Source organism: Petaurus breviceps, unplaced genomic scaffold (genome assembly GCF_028583685.1).
Source record: "Petaurus breviceps papuanus isolate PSGF00001 unplaced genomic scaffold, PetGlider_PUasm1.0 90845, whole genome shotgun sequence".
In the NCBI taxonomy this organism is placed as follows: domain Eukaryota; kingdom Metazoa; phylum Chordata; class Mammalia; order Diprotodontia; family Petauridae; genus Petaurus; species Petaurus breviceps.
The window spans coordinates 7,270,346-7,289,445 of record NW_027187359.1 but is presented as its reverse complement, the minus strand read 5'-3'; positions in this window follow the sequence as shown (position 1 = coordinate 7,289,445).

Below are 19,100 nucleotides of genomic sequence, written 5' to 3'. Positions count from 1 at the left end.
ATTCTTTCATTTGTTTGGATCTGTTTGACAGCATCTTGATTTCTCATAAAGTCATTAGCTTCCATTTGCTCCAATCTAATTCTGAAGCAATGATTCTTCTCAGTGAGCTTTTGAGATTCTTTTTCCATCTGGCAAATTCGACTTTTTAAGGCATTCTTCTCCTCATTGCCTTTTTGAGCCTCCTTTGCCGTTTGAGTCAGTCTGTTTTTTAAGGTATTATTTTCTTCAGTCAGGCTGTTGACTCTCATTTCATAATTTTCTTGCATTGTTCTCATTTCTCTTCCCAATTTTTCCTCCACTTCTCTTATCTGCTTCTTAAGGTCCTCTATGGCCTGTAACCAGCTTGTATTTTCCTTTGAAGCTTTTGGTGCAGGAGTACTGACTTCACTGTTTTCCTCCTGTTCCATGCCTTGCTCCTTCTTATCCCCAAAATAGGAGTGTAATGTTGGAATCTTCTGTCTGCTTTGTTTCCTTTGCCTGCTCATTTTGCCACTCAATTATTTGACTTTTGGGCTTTTTGCCACAGTAGGACTCTGCCACCAGACAGGGGAGTTTTCGTCCCAAACGCTGGGGTTTTCTCAGCTGCCGGAGGTATCAGATGGGTGCCCTCTCTGAGGTCTCCACACTCTCTGGCAAGCTGGACACACACTCCAGGACCTCCACCCTAGACTGCAATCCAGATCCAAGCAGGTTAAAGCAAGAGCGATTACCCCTCAGACTGGTGCTTGGTCCCCCTACACTCTGCAGGCCAGGAGCTGAAGCCTCCACGTGGCGCTGGCAGGCTGTGCTGGCATCTCAGCGGTTTCTCGCCCCGGGGGTAAAAGCCACGCACTCCCACTTACTGGTCCCAAAGTCCAGACTGTACTGACCTCTCACTTTGTCCTTTGTGTCTATGCGTTGATAAATCTGGAAATGGCCACAGCTGCTGCTGATCTGGAGTCCCTCCAGCTGGTGGCTGGTCAGGCCTGCCCTGGGGCTAAAGCCTCGGCGTGGGGCTGGGCTTGGCTCCCAGAGCGCTGCGCTGGCCGATTCCTGCCAGCCTGCCGGGCTGTCCTCAGTGGGAGGTTAGCTTCTCTGTGTCATTTTGTGGGTTCTGCAGCTCCAACATTTGTTTAGAGTCCCCTTTTTAAATGGATTGGGGAGGGCGGAAGCTGGAGCTGCGGGAAGGTCGTGCTTCTACTCCACCATCTTCCCAATTATCTCTTCAATATAACCTAACCAATAATTAGATACCTGATGTCTAGAAGATAAAGAAACCAAATGTTTATTTTTAAAAGATAAATCACAGATATTATTTTAAAAAAGATAGTTTAGAAGTTATCACTAACTATTGGTCAATACACCTATCTTCTCATTTTCATAAAATCTTTTCAAGAATGATCTACACATATATCAAGGGTATCCTTGATGAAAAATATGAGAAGGAAAAAGGCAGGCTTCCACAAACCATTTTCTGTTGTAGAATAACACATCACTACAGAAACACAATTGATTGGAATGTATAGAAAATGCAAGTTACTGTTGTAGATAATTATATTTAGCCCCTGGAAACCCCAGACAGATACCTCAGATCTGAGGCATTTTGTGGGTCAACATATACTCAAAACCATAGCTTTTGAGTCCCCACTGATTGTTTTATTCTTATAAAGCCAAACAGAGGAAATAATTCAATACAAAATGCTTTTAGTCAAACAGCATTGCAAAATAAACAACAATAAAGCTTTCTCTCATGTACACTAGGGTATACTACTATGTCATAGATTGCCACACCATTGGTGGGAGGGGCATACATAGGGAAACACCAGTTGTATGTAAGGAGTATTTTGTTATCCTTTTTAGAGGTTAGTTTCTCAGGATCCATGACCATGGCAATGTCTAATTTCTGGGTGTTACATAATAACTATCAGAATAGCCTCAAGGATCCTAGATAGTAATTCCTAGAATCATAGTGATAGACAGCCCTACTGAGGCTGCACTGTGAGATATGAGATGACATAATGTGATATTTATTATGCTTGTGCAGAATGACAATGTTGCTAAAGTTAACCTGTGAGCTTAACATGTTGGCAAGATGTTGTCTTTGTTGCCCTATAAAGCATGTGGACACTGGTCAGTGAGTGGGGAATCCATAGGGGAAACCATGGGGAATCCATAAGGGAACCCATTTAGGATTTGGGTAATGCATAGAGGAATGCATATACCGGCTTCAAACAGTCCTCACTGAGGTTCAAGGGCATTTAGGGGAGTGTTCTAGCCTGACTTGATTGACCCCATTGAGATGAAGTAGTTGCCCCTCTTCACACTGGCCCCCATAAGAAGGGTTGTTAGGGAATGCTATAGGAGTTGGTGCTCCCATTATCAGCAACTACCTTTGAGAAGACTAGACTAGAATAAAGCTTATTATTAACCCTTTCAAAGCTGTCTCCCTGTCTGACCAGATCAAGAGTAAACTTGTTAGAGGCTGGAGTCCAAAAAGTCCAGTGCCTCCTGTGTGTTATCTATGAAACACCAGTGAATGTACATGAAAGGACACATGTATCAGAAACACATACCTGGAACATGTTTGGGCGGGTCAACTTATGCCACTAACATAAAAAGCACCACGAATGTCCCCTGGTGGTTCCATTGTTTTGTTCTCTACTGCTTTCTGCTGGGTGTAAATTCTAAGGTGGTTTCTTCTAAGGTGGAAGGAATCTGTTAGTTCTTTGTCCAGAAACTAGCTTTCACTCATCTGTGAGCCAAACCACAGCTAGCCATACCCAGTCAACTAGATAGAGAAGTCTTTAGACATTTTAAAGTTTGTGTTTTAAACTCTTCTGCTGTTGCACAGTCTAGACTCTGATCTGACTTGTGGTACAAAGTTTCTTTTTGTTTCTGTCATACTCCTGGTTACTAGCTTTGCCCTCTCTTAAATGTCCTTGTGATTCCATTTAGAAAAATTTCCATGGAGCTCTATGGAATTGGTGTGAGGAGATTCTTGTCAACCCTCATCATAACTCTGGTTGCCATGTAAATCAATTCCAGAAAAAGATTGAAAAGGTCTGTATCAAAGTGGTGATGGTGACCTTTGTTTTAACATCTTCCCAGGAACCAAGATTTCCGTGGTCCTTACATATAAAAAAGTGTTTGATTGCGGAACAAAATGTAGCTGTCTGTAAAGGCAAGTATGAGCAGCATTCCAGAGGACTGCTGCTGTGAATAGCACTAAGGTTCTGATCACATAGTATCTTGAATTCTCTATTTATTCAACAAGTAAACTAAAGAAAAACCTTCACAAAAACCCAAGTAAAGCATTCACAATGATATAACATAACAACTTATCATTAAAGTGGCCACATAGTTTTAAACAAAAGATATAATTCAGGATACAAAATATAAAGGTTTCCCACGCCTAGGTCACAGTGTCTTAATCTCTCAGTCAGAAAGTCTTTTCTTCTTGGAGACTAACTTCCAATCATCCTGAACTCATCTTCCTTAAGGGGAACAAAGTACAAAGTTCTCCCACCCTTAGGCCACATTAAATCATGATCTTGTCAATCAGCACTAAGTACTCAAGGAGAGGTCCTTTCATCTTGGCTCAAGGCTGGTCCCCAAATTTTTTTTTTAAGCAATTGGGGTTAAGTAACTTGCTCAAGGTTACACGGCCAGTTATTTCTGGGTGGGTGCTAAGTGTCTGACCCCAGATTCGATCCCCAGGTCATCCTGACACTGGAGCCGGTGCTCTTACTCTCTGTGCTACCTGGTCCCCAAATTCTATGGATCCTTTTTAATGGTCCCGTTCTTGGCTGAATTCACCCAACCATCACCTGGATTCACAGGCAGGCAGCTCTCAGCTCCTCGTCCAGTTCCTTGTCCAGTTCCCATTCCATATTGAAGTTTACAGTGATCAGTCCACCTCAAGTCCTTTGCAGTTTCTATTTCTGGGAAGACAAAGCTTAACAGAGTCAAAACATTCATACACATTGCCAGTACCATCAATTCACTTTCTGCTTGTGAAAACACAGACCCACAAACAAGGTCTGAGAAATCAACCCAAATCATCAGTATAGTCCCAGGATCTCTGAAAACATCAGTAAAACCCTCCTCCAGGACTTCTGTAAACAGACAACAAGAAAATCCTCTTTCAGGGCTTCTGAACCAGCAGTAAGGTCCTAGGGCTTCTGTAACAACAGCAAGACAGATCTGACAAAGTAACATCAACAGAGACAAAGTGCCAGCCACCACAGCCATGCTTCCTCCCAGTTCTGCTCAGTCCCAGCTTGTGTTCCTCCTTTTATATGGTGGTTCTCCCTCCTGTCCCACGTTTTCTGTTGGTCAGCAAGTTCCTCCCACCTTCGAATCACAATGGCTCAAACAAGGTGATAAATACTTAAGCAGCTGAAACAAGGTGCCAAGTACATCTTTGCTTGCCATTTCACCCTCTCTCTTCCAATAATATTTACCTCCTACATAATGTTTCAATCATACAAGATTCTTTGATATATATGTGTACATATGTATATCCAGAAAAAGAACTTTTTCCAACCATCTTCTATCAATTAAGCAAAGTCTAAAGCATATATGCTCACCAAAAGTCTTTACCATTGTTGGAAAAAAAAAAAGCTCTGCATAGAGTCCAAATGGACTCTGTGTAGAATCTCATGAGAGAGTGGGTTCTTCCAGATGCTTTTGTTTGTGGGTTATACTAGGCCAGGAGCGGGGAACCTGCAACCTTGAGACCACATGTGGCCCTCTAGGTCCTCAAACACAGCCCTTTGATTGAATCCAAATTTCACAGAACAAATCCTTTTTTTAATAACTAAAGGGCCACATGTGGCCTTGAGGCTGCAGGTTCCCCATCTCTGCAGGGCAATTGCACCAAGCCCCAGAATTCTACGGGGCTACTTCAATGAGACCCATGGTCTTTTAAAAGAGTTAACTTAACAATCCATACAGGAATGACAAAATGGATGAATAATAACTAGTCTCCAAGTTTTGAAAGAGAATTAGTCTGTCATGACAAATATCTTAGACTGTCACTGTAGCTGGACAGTTAGTTATGCCAAGAATTGAGTAGGATATTGAATAGGCTGGATTACAGGTGGGAAGCAGAGCATCACTTTCAATGATCCAAAGCTGTTAGCTGCCACCAAAAAAAATGCTGGTAATTTCCTCTTAATATTATAGTAAATCATGAGATGTCACAACTTATGGAGAATTAAAATGATGGGGCAATGGAGATACTTATGGTAAATGTAAGAAGACCAGCTTATCTGTTTTCTGCTTCAGATCTTTCAAGACAGCTAGGTGGTATAGTGGGCTGGAGTCAGGAAGACCTGAGTTCACATCTGGACTCAGATACTAGCTATGTAAGTCACTTAACCTCTGTTGCCTTGCAAAATGGGAATAATTGTAGCATCTATCTCTCATGATGTGAAAATCAAGTGAGAGAATAATCATAAATGACTGAGCACAGTGCCCCACACGTAGTACGTGCTATATAAATGTTAGCTATTGTTCTTCTGCTTTATTTTCTAATGAAGAGGTGACCTTTCTCCTAGCCAAGATCAATCCTTTTCCTACATGTATCCTTGATCCTGTCCTTTCCCATCTCCTCCAGAAGCTTGCTCCTATAATCATTCCTCCCGTTCTAATTTTCAGTCTCTCCTGATATATTTGTTCCTTTGCTGACTATAAACCTGCCTGGGCCTCCCTCATCCTTACTGGAAAACAAACCAAAACCAAACAAAAGCAAAAACAACCCTTTGCTCAACTCTTCTGTCCTTTCATATTATTCTCCTTTATTCTGCCTCCCTTTCAAAGGTCAAACTACTTAGAAAACACTGTCTATGCTCTGCCTCTAGACTTCCTCTTTCCCAACCCACTTTCCAACCTCTCCAGTCTGGCTTTTTGCCTCATCATTCAACTGAAACCATTCTCTTCAGGTTGTCAGTGATCTCTTAATTGCTGAGTCTGATGGCTTTTTCTCATTCTTCTTTCTCCCTGTCTGATCTGTAGCCTTTGACACTGTTGGTACCTCTCTCCTCTCTAAGGATTCTTGGTTCTCCTCCCTCTCTAGCTGATTCTTAGAATTTCTTTTTGCAGGATCATCATTTTCATCCAGCTCACTGAGTGAGGGACTCCTCCCTCCTCCCCTGCTGCCCAATCCCAAGATGCTGGTGGTTCAGTAGACAGAACTCTGGACCTGAAGTCAGGAAGGTCTGAGAAAATCCATCCTCATGCACTTACTAGCTGTGTGACCCCGGGCAAGTCACCTAACTGCTTTGCCTCAGTTTCCTCAACTGTAAAAGGGGGATAATAATAGCATCTATTTCATAGGCTTGTTGTGAGGATCAAATGAGATAATATTTGTAAAGAAAAAAAGCATTTAGCAAAGTGCCCGGCACATAGTAGGTACTATGTAAATGCTATTCCCTCCCCTCCCTCTGTCTTAGGCCCTCTTCTCTTCTTTCTCTACACTTTTACCTTCAGTGATCTAATCAGCCCATGTGGATTCATTATCATCTCAATGCAGAGGAAAGAAATGGAGACTAGACTTTTGATTTAATTGGTTTGGGGGTCTCTCAGATGAGAAACTGTCTACCAATGCTGGTCAGCACCTTCTGTACAATTAATAGTCTTAGTGAGTTACCTAAAGTACCTAGAAGCTAAGTGACTTGCTTAGAGTCAAACAACCAGGATGTGTCAGATGCAGAATTTGAACCTTGCTTCAAGGTCAGCTTTCTACCTGCCCAATAGTTTCTAATCTCTATGCAAATGATCCCAAATCTATCTCAAATCTAAACTCTACCCTGAACTCCAATATTGCATTATCAATAGCCTGCTGGTTTTCTCCCTTTGGATGTCTAGTAAGCATCTCAAACTCAGTATGTCCAAAAGGGGAACAAGTATTTGTTTCCCTTTGAAACTTTTGCCTCCTTCAAACTTTGCTTTTTATATTGAACACAGCACTATCCTTCCCCTGAACAGGGATCTCTGGTGTGTGGGCTTGCCAGGCCCTTTTCAGGGCTGCTCATCTACCTTTGGTGTCCACCTGTCACTCAACTCTCACCTGTGGTTCCAAGAAGCTGAAGCATGTACAGCAGCCACACCCTGGAAAAACCATCTTGACAGATGGACTAAACCAGGTTGATGGTGACCAACAGGCCTTAACCATCAGTGAGTTAGGAGGATGTCTATCCCAAGCATGTGAAAACTTCCCTGGGCAATGGGCACATGGGAACAATTTGTTCCAGTGGCCGTGGAGGTGGCCAAAGCGGGTACTGTGGACACTTAGAGCTCAGTTGGATATATTTTTTTTTGCCTTTTTGGAGGGTAATTAGGGTTAAGTAACTTGCCCAAGGTTACATGGCTAGTTTTTTTGGGTGGATGTTAAGTATCTGAGGCCAAAACTGAACTCAGGTCCTCCGGACTCCGACTGCGGGGCCGGCGCTTTACTCACTGCGCCGCCACCTAGCTGCCCTCAGTTGGATATTAAAGACACCAGGGTCATCCACTCCAACTCAGGCCGTGGCTAGTCATGTTGACATTCTTCTTGCCACTGGACTTCAATGACTCTGGAAGAGTGAGGCCGACAACTTTGTGAAACTCTGCTTCACTTAAATCCAAGTCAAGAAATCACCCATCATCCATTATTTCACCCCAACGGTGTGATGTCATTGGTCCTCTTTGAAAATGAAGGACAAACAGCAACATCCTTCCAACCATCTGGGCTTGCAACCTTAGATTCATCCTCGAGTCTTCCTTCTTTACTCTCCAAAGTCTATCAATTATCAAGCCTTTTGTGGATTCTCCCTCCCCAGTATTTGTCCTATCTATTCCATTTTCTCAAATCAGTTTCTACCCAGGTTCACACCCTCATCACCTCTTGTCTGGACTATTGCATTAGCCAATTAATTGGTCTTGCTTTTAGTCCTTGCCCTCTCCAACCCACTTTCTACTTAGCTGCCAAATTGACATTTTAAAAAGGATCTGACCTTGTCACACACATACTCAAAAATACTCACTGGCTTCCTATAATATCTAGGATAAAATAAAAAAATCCTCAGCCTGGTATTTAAAGTCCTCTGCAATCTGGTAGGCTTTATTTAGTTACTATTCTAATTTTATTTCCTATTTCTTTCTTTCTTTGTACACTCTCCATTCCAATCAAGTTGGTTTACTAGTCATTCCCCTTATCTGGCATTCCTTCTCCTGCCTTTATACCTTTCTCCATGTCTGGAATACATTCAGTACCTTCTCACCTGTACTTTATAATATCCCTCCGTCCCCCCTCCCCTAGCTCCATTAGGAAGGTCTACTTCCTAAACTCAGCCATGCCTGATTCCTGCAGGTTACTTGCACTCTCTTCTTTTTGAAATGACTGCATAAACTTGGCATTTCCTTATCTGTGGTATCTTCCCAGTCAAATATATCCCTTTGAAGTCAAGGACTATTGTCTTTGATTTCCTTATATCCCCAATACTTACCACAGTTCCTTATACATAGTGAGCACTTAACAAATGCTTGTTGCAGTGAATTGAATTTGATAATCTGTGTTAATGTATGTGGTTGGGTCTTGTGTTCTGATTACTCTTCCAGGGAACCATTGGATTTTAAATAGAGGTTTTCTGGAGATTCAATTTCTTAATCCAAAGGGGGTGACTTTAATGGTGGGAATTTTAAGGAATGTGACAGAATGATGGAGGAAATATTTTGGGAGCAGTTAGGGCCTTGCAGCACCCAAAAAGTTAAAACTTGGAGGCAGCATGGCATGATGGAAAGAGCATTGAAGTCAGAAGTCCCAGCTGTATCACTGAAGTTATTGTTTGTTCTTTGTCATGTCTGACTCTTTGTGACCTCATGGACCACATAGCACATCAGGCCCTCCTATCCTCTACTATTTCCTGAAGTCTGTCCAAGTTCATCTTCATTGTTTCCATTACACCATCTATCCATTTCATCCTCTGCTATCCCCTTTTCCTTTTGCCTTCAATTTTTCCCAACATCAGAGTCTTTTCCAGTGCTCCCTGTTTCCTCATTATGTGGTCAAAGTGTGTAAGCTTCAGCGTTAGTATTTGTTCTTCCAGTAAATGATCTGAATTAATTTCTTTAAGTATTGACTGACTTGATTTCCTTGATGTCCAAGGGACTCTCAAAAGCCTTCTCCAGCATCACAATTCACAAGTGTGTCACTAGAGAAGATTCTTACCTTGTTGTCTATCTGTGATCTTTCTTTAAAAAATGTACATATATATATAATATACATGACATACTATTATATAGAAATTATATGTGTGTGTAATTGTTTTCCAGTATAATTGGTTTCCTTTGTAAATCTTATGTATTTTATTCAATTCATTTAAAAACATTGTTCTGAGGAAGGGTCCATATGATTCACCAGGCTGCCAGAGAGAGGTCCATGACCACAAAAAGGCTAAGAAACCCTGTACTAGATCCAGTACAGCATAAAAGATGCAATGTTAGACTTGGAGCCAGTACAGCAGAATGGATGGAGTAGAAAGACCCGAGTTCAAATAACAGACAAAGCACACTCGGATGCCTTTCCAGCTTTTTTCCCTCTGGAACGCCTTGGACAAATTTTGCCACTAGGTGGAGCCCCTGCCTCCCGTTTGACTGCATTAGCCCCTTGACCTTGTAGACATCTATTTTTTAAATTTTATTTTAACCAAGCTCTTCTCCGTTCCCCTCTGGCTCTTAACTATTTCTTCTATGTTGAGGGGATAGCAGTCAATTCATCTTTAGCTCACAAATGGGATAGAGAGCCTTGCTTTTCCAGGAAGGGAATTCTAGTGTCCAACTAGTGATAATCAAGGAAATATTTTTTTCTTGAAATGGAGTGAGGGAGTCTTCTGAGGTGAAGCCTAAGTTGACAGAGACATGCTGTTCTCCACACCCCTTGATCCATTTCTAAAGGCCAGTTGGGCCCAGCTCCAGGGCCTAGGAAGGCCACAGTCTAAAGACTCCTTTTATGGCCCGGGTCGCCTGGTAGAGGCAAAGGTCATCCGAATAGGAAAGGATTTCAGAGACTACCCAGTCCAGGGGGTTTGTTCTACAGATGAGTAAACTGAAGCTCATACAGTGAAGTGATTGCCTAAACTCATGCAGATATTCAGTGGATTTCACTGACATCTTCTAAATCTGAACCCAGTGTTCTTTCTACTATGTGTACAAAGGACCTCACTGTCTTAGAGCTAGAAGGGACAAGGTCAGAAGGGTCCAGGCTAGAAGTGGTCAAGGTCAACTTCATTTTACTGATGAAGAAACTAGGGCCCTGGGGAACGCAGTGACTTGCTGCCAATGTAGAGAGCAGCAGAGTGAGGGTTTCAGCTGAGGTTCTTTGACTCTAAACCATTTGTGCTTTCTGCTATATCATGTGATATGTCAGCCTATGCTTTTCATTTTCATATGTATAATCTTAGTTTTAGTCTTGAGCTTATTGTTTGATATTAAACAGAATTGTTCCTTTAAAAAGTCAGATTTATCAAGATATGCTTATTTTTTTTAAAGTTATTTAATCTCCTGGTGTCACCTTGCCCTTCTCAGGAGTTCACAGACTGGAGGATGGGGAGCCAGACCACAAAGTAATAATTCTTAGGATATTTAGGCTGCATAGATCTTACCAACAGCACATTCCTGGAAAACTCATTGGGAAGGAAAAGTGGTGGAAAATGGAATGTCTACCTTTCTTCCCCAAGGGCTGTAAAACAGAAAGGCCTGTATCTTGTAGAAATCCTCTGGTTATGTTGCTCTGACCATAGATGGCACCCGGTGAATCCTACTTAAGCTACATTAATTCTATTGTTTGCTAAAATGGTCAGGAACTGGTCTGTCACATGATTCCTGGGGTGAAAAAACAGTTCTCTTTCTTAGGCAGCATGGACTGAGCTGAGGACTGAAATTCAAAGCAGTAGCAGACCGCGGTCCAGGTCCCCCCAGTGGATTTTGGGCTCACATAGACCAGGGGCCAATCCTAGGATTTTACCTCCACAAGGGTTACCTTTTCTCCTTGGCTCTTTGTCCCCAACTGAAGTTAATCCAGAAAAATCTAAAATAAACCTTAGTTTGAACTCATGTCTAAATTTCCCTAGATGTGGGTAATAGGGTCCCCCACTCCCACAAAGGAAGAGCTCAAAGTACAATAGGGGTATTGGGTCTGACACCCTTTATTTCAGCCACAGTAAGTTCATTAGATGCTAAGAACTCACAGGAACCAATGAATTAATAGAATAATTAAATAATAGAATAATAAAACCCTCAATTAGCACCTTCCCCCTGGAAGGAAACTGAATTTGGAGATGCTTTGGGGGCAACCATCTGTCATTCCCCTTTCTCATAGTCTTCCACAGCCTCTTCAAGCCATGAAATAATCATTTTGTGATGTACACCTGCTCAGGAAGGTAAATATACCTTCTATCTATAAATAGGTTTTTTTGGACACATAAATTGCTTTTCGTGGACTTATACCATATGGGATGTTCAGGGAGGACTAATCCTTCTGATGTAGGGCCTTGCCAAGCCCTTTCAAGGATTGCTCATTCACTTTTGGTGTTTGCCTGTCACGTAGCTTCCACTGTGGCTCCAAGAAGCTGTGTATTTGCAATGGCCATATTCTGGTAAACTATCTCAGCAGACGGGTTAACCCAGGTTGGAAGTAAACACCAACAGGCCTCAAATCTGCCAGTGAGTTGAGGGATGTCTACCCCACGCATATGAAGACTTTCCCCAGTGGAATGGGGAGATGAGAACAATTTGTGCAAGTGACCATGAAGGTGGCTAAAGCAGGCACGATACGGGGTATATTAGAGCTTTGTCAGACATTAAAGATGCCAAGGTCATCTGCTGCATCTGGGGTCATTGCCAGTTGTTTTGACTCTTGTCCGGCCCCTGAACTTTGATAACTCAGGAAGAGAGAGGGAGGCTGAGGACTTTTGAGGACTCTGCCTCACACACACAAGTCAAGATATCACCCTATAATGTCATTGGGTCCTCTTCTTCAAAAGGAAGGATGAATTGTTTGAATACCTCATGGGCTTTGATGTCTAAGCAGAAAGCTGAGCAGGCACCAGGTGTCTTTGGAGTCAGAGGCCCTAGGTTCAAGTCCTAACTTTGACACTTTCTCCCTGTGAGACCTTTGGCAAGTCATTCAACTTCCCTGTGTCCAGTTTCCTCAAGAAATACACTGCATTAAGAAGGTTAAGTCAATAGTATTAGAGAAAGGACAACTCTCCCTAACCTGTCAGGGACAGAGCTACAAGGGGGAGATGTAGCTAGTCTTGCTCTGTAGGAGTGAGGCCAGGGTTACCACTAAGCTGCCTTAGAATCCTCAGCTCCCTGCCATTCTCGAGCTAGGAAATCTTATCCTACAGTAACCGTCACCATCTCACTTCTGGCTCCTGTTCCAGGGCCGCCGAGCATGGCTGGAGAAAAGAATGAAACTGAGTCAGTTTCACCTGCTGCACCATCTCAGCTGGGCCCTCACTGCTGCTTACTATGCTCTGTCCTGCTCCAGTCCTTATCTCAGCATCATGCAATGTGTTTTTAATTACAGGATTCTAGAATTAGAGATGGGACCTTAGAGGCCAGATGAAAAACCAACACCTAGGAAGCCAGTGAGTTATGCAAAGGTTTCACACACACACACACAGAGTCACACACACATACACACACACAGTCACACACATATACACACACACGAGCAAGAGCTAGGATTTGAACCCAAGTCCTCTGACTCCAAATATGAATCTCTTTCCACTATACCACACAGTAGTGTGGACCTGGCAGACAGAGGCAGAGTGATCTGCTTAGGATCATAGAGCTAGGAAATATCTAAGGCTAAATTTGAACTCAGCATTACCTAGAAGCCTTTACATTACTGACAAGTGGTCATACAGCCTCTGCTTCTAGTAGTGGGGGAGAACCCACTAGTTCTAGAGGCAGCCTCCCTTACTTTGGCATAGCTCTAATTGTCAGGAAATTTTTCATGTCATTAAATCCAAATCTATCCCTTTGTGGCTTTCACCCACTGCACCTAGTTCTATCCTCTGGGACTAAGCAGAACCTATTCCATATGGTAGCCCTTCAAATACCTGAAAAGAACTGTCATGTTCTGTTGGGAATGACAGGGCTAAATTTCCCCAGTTCTTTCAAATAATAGTCCTATGACATGAACCTGAGACCATTCATCATTTTGGTAACCCTTGTCTGAACACTCTAGCTTGTCAGAGCCTTTCCTAAAATGTGGTGCCCAGGACTGAACACAACACTTCCAAGTATCTATATTGTCATTTGATCCAACTGTATCTGTTAACTAGCCTCTTCCTGTACCCCCAGGTCATGGGATGGGAAGAAGGTGGGACACTACCACTGTCTAGGGCTCTACTTCTGTGTCTTAGCCTAGGATTGTGAAAGCAAGGGAGAAGCGGGGGAGTTCTGGAAGGGGGCTCCATCTCCCAGCCTTCTTCTTAGTCATGGGAAACTTCAGAAACTTTGAAATTTGGAACTCAAAACTTAAAAAAAAATGAATGTTAAAAGTTGTTTTTACATGTAATTATGGAAAAATAAAAATATTTAGAAAGTAATTTAATTACATTCAAGGGCCATATTTTTTCCCCTAGGGGATGAGTCAATATAGACCTTCCAGAGGGATGGTCCCACTTAGAGCAGGATGCTGAGACAAACATGGTTGTAAATAGGTTTTATTGGGGAAGGGGCTTACCAAGGCTGGTCCTGGCAGGTGGCAGGACAGTAGCAGATCTCCACATCACACTCAGGCCAGGCCAGATATTATATAGAAACAGAATAAAAAAGGCTTAGGGCTAAGAGATAGCCCATGGTCACCCCATGGTCACATGGGTGGTTACACATACATTTTCCCATGGAAGAAGCTGCTTTACTGTTTACAATAACTGTGATGCCAGAGGTTTTGTTCTCAGACTCTTGTTCCCACCACACAGGGGAATACACTTCCCCTTGGATAATAGATGTTGTTGGAAAAATAGGATTCATTTAGCAGAAATTTGTTCCATTCATTCAAATGGAACTGTTATGCCCTATCACACTAGTTTAGGCACTCATTGCTTCTCATCTGAACTATAACAGCTCCTTCATTGGTTTTCCTACCTCTAGTTTTTCCTCTCTCCAATCTGAGCTTCACACAACTGCCACACTAATCTTCCTAAGGCACAGGTGAGACCATGCTCAACCATCTCCAGTGGCTCCCTATTTTCTGCTGAATAAAATATAAATTGCTTAGCCTAATGTTCAAGGTCATCTATAATCTGCATTTCACTCTGTTCTTCCTCACAAAGTCTTGGTTCCAGCTGAATTTGACTTGATTTTTTCCTGCCCATTCCCATCTTTGTTGACATAGGCTGGCCTCTATTCCTTTACTGTACTCCCTTTGCTTGTTGAAATCCTCTTCTTTCAAGGCTCAGCTCAGGTGATATCTGCTCTAGGAACTGTTCCCTCATCTACTGATGAGGTTCCCTCATCTACTGATCAGCTGAAAGTGAACTCACCCTGCTCAAGTTTTTTCTACAGCACCCCTTTACCCCTCTTATGTTGTACCTTCCATTATGTGCATATTGTATTCTCCCTATTTGACTGTGCCTTAAGGGTAGGAACTATATCATTTTTCATAGTAAGCACTCAGATTCGTGTTTGTCAAATTGCCTCCAAGAGAACTTCTATTTCCTAGCTATGCTTCTGTGTTCTGAAATCTCTTGTGTGCCAGGGTCCTATGATCTCCAACATGGGTACATTTAAGACAATAAATAGGAAAGGGCTCATAAGATGTTAAAGACATAGTTGTCACTGACCTTGCTGTGAAACAAATAGCATCCTCATGCCTCAGATGACTGCTAGTTCAACTCAAAGTTTAAATTATTTCCTTGGAGGAACACACAGAAAACTAGATATTCAAGGGAGCAAGGCCATCCAGATAAACACCTCCCCAGAGTAGCATTGCTTTGCCATAGGGAAATTCCACTCGACTCTCTTCCTCCTTTCAAAATATTCATTCTACAGTCATACAACATGGACTAATTTCACACTATCCTAGATGATTGCACTCTTTCTAGTTTTCTATTTTGCCTACATGTAGAGATATTGGCAGAAACTATTGCATTTTTGCCTCACAGATAGAAAGCCCTGGATTCCTGGGAATAGGATGCTATTGAAGAAAGGGTGACACTGTTTCTTGATTACTAATCCCTCAAGGGTTTCAAAATTTTCAAGAATTCACCACTCATATTTTCCCTTTGTGTCTGAAAAAAACATGAATAATGCAGTTGGAGGAGGAGCCAGGTGTGGTCAGGGGCAGGATTCTGTTGCTATGTACTGTGGCTGACTTGATGCCTGGTCCAGAAAGTAGGTGTTTGCCATTTCAGAGGTTGGAAACTGGCATTGGTGTGGTGAAAATTAGTATTTGTGTGGAATAACTTGGAATTCCTAAGTTGGTGGTGAATAAGAATAATTCTGTCCTTTGCCTATTGCATGTACTATTTATACCTTTTTGGTCTGAATGGTACTATGGGACGATTACTTAGGATGCTGGCATAACCATTCCTCTCCTTTTAAAAGAGTTGTTTGTTTTGTTGCTTGTGTTGCGCTTTTGCAGATTTTGAGTAAACCTTGGTTGATTTTGCAAGGGACTGAAAAGTCTTTGCCTCAGAGAAGGAATGTAACCCATCTTTTGGCCCCACTCATAGGGCAATGCATTCAGAAATTGGTGGAGAAAGGGAACCAAACTGCTCATTGGGTGGTTTACCCAGCAGTCAAATTATGGGGTCTTGCCTTTAACCTTGAGGTTGAACAGGCTCGGGGAAAGGAAGAAATCATTATAATATGAGCTGGAAGGCATCATCACCATGTGGCTGCTTTGAGCAGGAGCCATCATAGCTGCCAGAGTTTGGGCCAGCATGGGTAGACTGATAACCTGGAGTAGGGGAAAAGGAAGTCATTCTGAGAATAAACTGAACCTGCAGAGTGAGCAGTGAGGAGAAGATGGTGACTATCTTCTCCTTTCTTTCTCCCACATAGAAGCCAGATTTTCCTGTCTGGTATGAACTCCCTTTCTTTGTTTTTAGGCTCTTTGCTAGACTGTTTAAGAGGCTGCCAGGCACAGAAAGCTTTGTTCTTTTCCCAGACATATATTTTTAGTCATATGTCATTGGTCCTCTGATAAAATTTATTTCCTAATGAATATTTGGCTATTTGATGTGTTTACTTAGCATGCAGATATGGATAAGGAAAGAGGAAGAATTTCCCTCTTTAATAGTGGGAGATCTTTTGCTCAGTAGAGCCGAGATGGGGACTGGAGCTAGAAAGGCAAGGCAAGGGTAGGTGCTAGTTTTCATAAACTGTGCAAAAGAACACAAGACCAAGTATAGAACCCTAGATTAATTTTCTGTTTCATTGGTGAAACAAACCACAAGTTCAGAAAGTGAACAGCTTCTTTTAATCTGAGAAGCCTGGGCAGACTTCTCATGTGTACTTTAAAGTATAGCTTCAAAGAGGAGGGGCATGATGAAGGTGGTTGAATATGCAGTTTCCCTAATGATGTCTCCATAGCAACATAATGATGTTACTAGTGCCCAGATGTGCTTATGGTCATTCTCTGGTGATTAGATCCAAGAGAAGTGAGACATTGTATAGCATGGAGATGATTTGCATTGTGTGAGCTTGGAATGACTAAATCAAAAGGAATAGATGTGTACAGAAGAGGATGGACTGGGAAGACAGAAGAATCAGTCTGGGCCAGTTTCCTCATTTGTAAAATGAGGTCAGACTAGATAATCTCCAATGGCTCTTTCTGCTCTAAATCCTATGATCCAGCTCTGACCATGGCCATTAGAGGGGTGCACAGCCGGATTTTGTTGCTTCCAAATAGCACAGCACTTTCTCTTCCTGTCCTCTTTGTCACCGTCAGGCTCCTACTGCCCATCCCCTTCATTCAATTCAATGAAAGTCAAAAATATTTATCTATGTGCAAGGAGCATATTCTAGGTTTATAAATATAAAGATGAAATATTTCTTCCCTCAGGGAACTGATATTCTACTGGGAGAGAGAAGGGGAATACATATATACACAGATGAGTATATGCAAAGTAATTTCAAGAAGGAGACAGCATTAAGAATTGGAGGGCTTAGGAAACACTTCCTGAAGGAGAGAATATCAGAGCTGATTCTTGAAGGAAGTTAAAAATTTGTAATAATTTGACCTTCGTCTTCCCTTAATGCCTTGTTATACAATGGAGGTGAGAGCTATACCAAAAGGCTACAAAAGGTGTTGGTTAGGGGGACTGGATTTTGAATTAAAAGACCTAGATTTGTAGTATAGCTCTGATTATTCCTTAGGTGACCTTGAGTAGATTTTTTGACCTCTCTGGACTTTATTTTCCTAAAATGAGGGAGTTGGACTAGAAAACCTTTAAGGTCCCTTCCAGTTCTAAATCTATGGTTCTGTGACCAAGCTGAAAATGCGTCTTCCCCCTTTTTATTTTTTAAAGTTCAGCTTTAGACTAGCCTGTATATCTATCTTCAATATCAGCATAGGGGCTCCAAGAATCCTAAATATTCAATGGAAGCTACTGTGCAAAGAGCACTGATTGGGAAGTCAAAAAACCTAGGTTTAACTTGTTTGCCATTTCCTTCTACAGTTCATTTTACAGATGAGGAAACCGAGGCAAAAAGGGTTAAGTGACTTTCCCCGGGTCACACAACTAGGAGGTGTCTGAGGCCAGATTTGAGTGGTTTCCCCCCCTTTTTTGTCCCTGTAGTTTGTACATAACAGGATTTTAACAAGTGTTTGTAGAATTGAATTGAGTTGAATTGGAGGTAAGGTAGGTTTTAGTATCTTTTTGTTTTCCACTGTGTTCTCTGAAATGCTTGCTCCATAAGAAAATTACTAGATCACATCCTAAACCTTTTCTTTTCTTATTCCCTCCATCTTCTTATACTCCCTGAGACATGGCTCCCTCCTGATACACAACTTCCCTGGGGACTCTTCTTATAAGTTGGTACAAGCTGAATCCAGCACACTCCTATATTACTTTCCCCTGGTTTTCCTACTATCTGTCTGACCATTCCTTCTCAGTGTCCTTTTCAACTACAATGTGCCTGTTAACAATGAGTGTCACCCAAGGCTCTGTTCAGGCCCTCTTCTCTTCTCCCATTATACTATTTCCTTTGGTGATCTCATTAGCTGTCATGGTTTCAATGATCATTTTACCCAGATGACGTATCTAGTCCTAGCCTCCCTTCTGACCTCCAGTCTCACATCTCTAACTGCCTCTTAGATATTCTAGAACCAGATTTCAGTAGACATCTTAAATTCATTATGTCCATAACTGAGCTCCCCTTTCCCCCCAGATCTTCCCCTCTTTCTTACTGTTACTGTGGTAGATACCACCATCTTCCCTGTCACTCAGGTCCACAGTCTAGGTGTCATTCTAGACTCTTTCCTTTCACTGTCCCACATCCAATTAGTTGTTAAGTCCTGTTGCTTTACAACATCTCTCATCTGTGCCTTCTTTTCTCCTCTGACATTGTCACTACCCTGATGCAGGCCCTTATCACCTTATACCTGGATTATTATGTTAGCCTCCTGGTTGGTCTCCCTGACCCATGTCTCTCCACACCCAGTTCAGTTATCAAATTGTTTCATAATGCACAAGTCTGATCATCTCACTTCTCTATTTAACAGACTCCAGTGGTTCCCTATTGTCTCCAGGATCAGACAGAAAAATCTTCTATTTGGCTTTTAGAGACCTTCGTAAACTAGTTCCCTCATATCTTTCTAGTCTTCTTATACCTTCCTCCCTTCCATGTACTCTTTGATTCAATGACATTGCCTCTTTGCTGTTCTTTGTACACAACCCTCCATATGGGGAATCTGGGTATTTTTGCTGGCTGTCCCTGTACGAGGCCACACAAGCAACTTTCCAGAGGACTGCTGCTGTGAACAGCTTTCAAGGTTCTGATTACATAGTATAGCAAACTCTCTAATTATTCAGTAACAAATCAGAGTAAAACATTCACAGAAAATCAAGGTACAGCATTTAGAATGTTACAACTTAGCACAGAAAATCAAAATGCAG